This window comes from Phaseolus vulgaris, chromosome 10, assembly GCF_051622355.1.
Source record: "Phaseolus vulgaris cultivar YP4 chromosome 10, ASM5162235v1, whole genome shotgun sequence".
Lineage (NCBI taxonomy): Eukaryota > Viridiplantae > Streptophyta > Magnoliopsida > Fabales > Fabaceae > Phaseolus > Phaseolus vulgaris.
In genome coordinates, this window is record NC_143507.1 from 35,134,353 (window position 1) to 35,140,352 (window position 6,000).

Genomic DNA, 6,000 nt, shown 5'->3' on the forward strand with positions numbered 1-6,000 from the left:
TTCTGCTTCAATATAGCTTCTTGCTTAAAGAGGAACTGACTATATTCTGCCAGCGTCACCCGTCTATCCTCCCTTCCTTGCTCATCTAAATCACTTGCATCATCTCTTCCATCCAACTCTTGTACTTTCTTAAGCATTTTTTCCCCTTCAAGTTTCACATAGCCAAACACCTCCTTATACCAAATTCTTAAATCAGCTTTCAACTTTTTCAGTTTTTCTTTATAGATAAACATGCTTCCCCCTTGCAACTCGTAACTATGCCACTTGCTCCTCACAAAATCTTTAAACCTGCTATCCTCCTGCCACGCGTCCAAACTCCTAAACGGTTTCGGACCCCAATCCACTTTCGAGTCCTTGAACACTAAGGCGCAATGATCTGAAACAGTTCTACTTAAAATGAATTGTTTATATTCCGGCCACACATCCAACCCTTCCCTAGACACCAAGACCCTGTCAATTCTACTTTTGACAAACCCATTCGGCTTGTACCAAGTAAACTTTCTTCCTACCATAGGTACATCCACAAACTCCGACTTTTCAATAAAGTCATTAAACCCTCTGATCTCTCTAGAATAGTCAGACGCCGAAAGCAAACTCCTTCTTTCATCCTGTCTTCTACCAGAATTAAAGTCTCCAATAACACACCACACTCTGTTATTTTGAAGTCGTCTGAACTCACTAATCTCCTCCCAAAGAACCTTCTTTTCCCTCAAAAGGCTTGGACTATAGACATTAACTATGACAACCTGAGCCCCTCCACCACCCTTCCATTCTCCTTCAACAGCAATAAAATTGTTTCCTCTAACAGAGTTGACCAAATGAAACTGGCTATTTCTCCACATAGTTATGATCCCTCCTGCGTTATTACTAGCACCAACCTCAATCCACTCAATATCATTAGAACCCCACAACATGTAACCCAACTCCTTACTAATCTCGGGGCATTTAGTCTCTTGTAAATAAATCATGTCCGCCTGTTCCTTGCTGATCAAATCTTTAATATATTTTCGTTTAATACTCCCTCCTAACCCCCTTATGTTCATACTAACAATCTTCATCATCTGAAACACTTCTCTCCTTCCTACCAATCTTCTGTTCGCCGCCATCACGATTTTCCAATGACATTAACTTGCTGATAACAATTTCCTCATCACCATTAGTGGAGAACCCAAGTTCCTTTCCTATGCTCCACATTCTAAAAGCTTCAAATTTTTCATTTTTCAACCAACTAAGCTTGGAATCATATTTAGCAATACTATCGGCGCTTCGACTGAGACCAAATGGCGCACGGAATTGTGCACCTGTTCCTCTAAATCTGACTATAGGGGCACAATTGAATTCTCCGCTTACTAGACTTCCATCCATCTGACGGTTTGCACCGCTGTTTGACGAACCAGGAACCAAAACGGCTTTCTCACCTCCGCTTACGGGCCTCTTACTGTCTGCCACCACGTTGCATGCTTCTTCTTCCCTCCCATACGCATTTCCTACACCTTCACTTCCTCCATCGCCTCCACTCCGCCCCATGTCGCCACCTCCATCTCCGACAATGGCTCCAAGCTTTGAGGGCGACGTGAGCAGAGAATTGCCTCCCGCCGCCGCACATAGGTCGATGTACAGGACCCCATCATTGGAGAACGCCGCTCCCCTAACGAACGACGAGAACCCTCCGCTCAGGCGAGCGGACCAACCACCGGAGTCACCACAAGCTGCTGCTGTTCTTATCGATTCCGCACCCGCAACCTCCCCTGTGTCAACGCACAGGGCATCCGCCGCCGCTGACGGCAGACTTCCAACCCTACTCGCAAGTCTTTCTTGGGCCAAGATGGGCCCAACACAGATTAGGTCATCTGACCATTCCTTCTCCTGAGCAGTTAATGTGCCATTAAGACCAAGATGCTTTTCTGCACAACCACCTGACTGGGTCCCACTCACTTTAATACTCTCATCTAGCTTTTTAGAAAAAACTGTTGGGTTTCCAAAGCTGGAAAAATTACCCATGCTGGACAAATTTACCCCACAGTTAGAATTGCAATCTACTCCACCTAACGTATCTAAAAAATTCCCGCAGTAAATATTTTTCCATGCGTCACCATCACCACCTAGCATGCTTCCCTTCACCTCCACAGGTAACTGAACCGTTTCCTCTTCTCCTTCCTTTGAAACAAACCCTTCACCTAGCTCCGATTCCAATGAGTTGACTGAACTACCTTCTCCGCATTCATCCAGACTTGCTTCAGACTCCTCCTCGCAAACCCTTCCCCATTGGTGATCAAGAAGTCGTTGCATAGCTAACGAAACCTCACTCTCTTGTTCAAAGGAAACGTTGCAAAACGTACCATTGATCTGCACTTGCTTTACCATCCTTGTGTCACTTCCTACCGGAATTCTGACGCGCAACCGAGCAAACTCTACTACCTCCCTAGTTACCGTGGCGTTGTCAACCTCTACTAACGCACCAACGAGAGACCCAACAGATTCGAAACACTGGTTACTCCAAAGTGCCAACGGAATACCTCTGCAACGGACCCAAACGAATTTTTCGCCAACTGCAAAGCTATCATCCCAAGGAACGATAAACTCAAAAATTTCGTCTAATAAATCTTTGTTTCCAGCAACTATCTCCTCTAACAATCCCGCTTCATCACAGGATAGCAGCACAAACTTCTCCCCTAAGGACCTCATCTTCACAGAATTAATTCCACTCAAAAAGAAACTTTCCTTAATGGACATAACGTTTTTTAACTCAATGAGTCGCCTTACGAAACATTCCTCCAGCCACTTAGTAGACTCCACTGCAACTTGAAAACAAACCACACTATTATCCATGGCCTTCTTAGAAGCAGACTCGTCGCCGTCCCTGACCACCTGAGCAAAAGTTCGTGGTGGATTCTTCTGCCTCCAAGTCATCCTAGCCTGTTCATTCTTCCTTTCACCACCCAACTCTGGTTTATGTGTTTCCTTCCTACTAAACTTAGGTAGATTTACCCGCAGCTTCCACAAACCTATCCAAATAGCATCTAGCCTCCTCTCTAAGACGTGTGCATCCATCACCCCTTGAAATCTCACAAACCCGAACCGTAGGTTTCCAACGTCTAGCCTTCTTGATATAAAGACGTCAATAACCCTTCCCCACCTCTGGAAAATCTTCCACATGTCCCTCTCCGCATACTCGTGAAAAAAATTTGTGAAGAAAAACTTCACTTCCGCCGTGCTCTCTCCCTCTCTCTTAACATATATATATATATATATATATATATATATATATATGAGAACATAAAATTTCATCACATATAGACAATGACTGTGACGTACAACATTGTCTATTTTTTACTAAGTTTCATTATAGCATACCCATATACATACACAGATAAATATATACATAGATATATTATCTACCCTACATTTTAAATTCATAGAATTTACAACAATAAATATTCTTAAATAAGACACAATACATATCATCAACAAGTAACACTTGATTCATTATAAATAATTTTGACTCACAAGCCTCAACTCCATGATATTTGACACCTTCCTTTCGTAAGACTTGTACAAAACATGTTCTACTAGATACTAATATTTGACTCACTCCAAAAAAATTTGGTATGTCAACCTCAACTCTATGCCATTAAAATACTTCTTTATGTAAAATTTATACATCATATTACCATCTGAATCTCTCTTAACTTCTTACCACCAGATATATTTATTTATGTGATTTAGACTGTTACTAAGACTGGAGAATCTCCTTCACTTAATGGATTATTGTAATTAATACCACTACCATAAATTAGCCATGATACCATTTCATATGTCAATCTTGATGGGAAATTCAGCACAGTAGAATAATAACTCAACTAGAGTAATAAGCAACAAATAATAATTTTCCCAACTTGCAAGAATTTGTGAGGAGCAATAACAAATAATGACAGCAACAAAAACACACTGAAGAAAGACACAAAAATTTTAACGTGGAAAACCTTCTCAATGAGAGAAGTAAAAACCATGGGCACAAGTCAGTCAATCAAGCTCCACTACAATCAAAATTAAGGTTACAAGAGAGTCTTAAATCACAGCACAAATTATGCTCAATAATCAACCAAATAGCAAGACAACAGAGAAGAAATAGAGATCAAGAAACCAGAAAATTCACAAAATTGCAGCTACTGTATGCGGCCTATAGGTCATTGTTCCGATGACTTTTCAACAATCTGAACGGTCAAATTGAAGCACCAATCTGAATGCTCTCTACCTGGATTAGACAAAAATTTACTAACTGTACCAACAACATGTGCAATATCTGGTCTTGTACACACCATTACATACATCAAACTACCCACAACAGATGCATAAGAAACCCGTTGCATATCTGTTTTTTCAATTTCATTGGAAGAACTCTGTTTTGCACTCAATTTAAAATGAGTAGTAAGAGGAGTGCTTACCGCCTTAGCATTTTCCATCCAGAACCTCTGTAGTACTCTTTTAACATAATGCTTTTGTGACAACCAAAGCTTATTCTCTTGCCTATCACGCATGATTCTTATACCAAGAATTTGCTTAGCAAATCCCATGTCTTTCATATCAAATGACTCACTCAATTGCTTCTTCAACCTGTTGGTCATAGAAGTATCTTTCCCAATAATAAGCATGTCGTCAACATACAACAACAGGATAATGAAATCATTATTAGAAATTTTTTTAACAAAGACACAATGATCAAAAGTAGTCTTCTTGTAGCCTTGGTCACACATAACAAACCCAAACTTCTTGTACCATTGACGTGGAGCCTGCTTCAAGCCATATAGACTTTTTCTCAGTCTCCACACATGATCTTCCTTGCCTTCAACAAGAAAACCATCAGGTTGCTTTATGTAAATCTCTTCCTCCATATCACCATGAAGGAAAGCAGTTTTAACATCCATTTGCTCTACCTCTAAATCAAGAGTAGCAACCCAACTCAACACAATTCTAATGGATGACATCTTCACCACAGGGGAAAAAATCTCATTGAAATCAATGTCTTTTCTCTATCTAAAACCTTTCACCACTAATCTGGTTTTATACCTTGGAGATGTAGAATTGCTTTCTTGCTTTACCCTGTAAATCCACCTTATTTTCCAAAGCCTTATTTCCTTTTGGCAATTTCACCAAGTTAAAAGTGTGATTATCATGAAAAGACATCATTTAATCTTGCATTGCATCCAACCACTTTTTCTTTTCTTCACTCTCCATGGCCTCAAGAAAAACACTCAGGTTCTCCTTCATCTGTCAAGGTAACATAGTCATCAGAAGGATACGTGGTAGATGGTTCCCTCTGCCTATTAGACCTCTGAATTTGAAGTTGAGGTGGTTCAAGAGCATCACCAATATCCTCATCTTGTGACATCCCATGTTCATCTTCAACGTCATCAATAGGAACATCAAAATCATCTCCAAGTTACTGATCATCAACATCATCATGTTGCTCATCATTCTGAACATTTTTCTCAATAGTATCCAGATCATGTAAAGGCATTCGAATTGGATCAACATTAGACAATCTATTATCTATCTTAGATGTCGTCTTCTCTATCTTATCAATATCTTCAATGGTTTGATCTTCCATGAACTTCACATCACGACTTTTAAATGCCTTCTTTTCAACAGGATCAAAGAACTTGTAGCCAAATTCATCCTGACCATAACCAATAAAGATGCACGACCTTGTCTTCACATCCAACTTGGATCTTTCATCCTTTGGAACATGCACATATGCTTTATAACCGAAGACTTGCAAATGATCATACCTGAAATTCTTGCCAAACCAAATCTTGTCTAGCACCTCACCATTCAAAGCAACTGCAGGACTCAAATTAATAACATGCACCGCAGTGTACAATGTCTCACCCCAAAAATGCTTAGGCAACTTTGCTTTAGAAAGCATACACCTTACTCTTTTGATCAATGTCCTGTTCATCCTTTCTGCTAAACCATTAAACTGAGGAGTTTTAGGAGGAG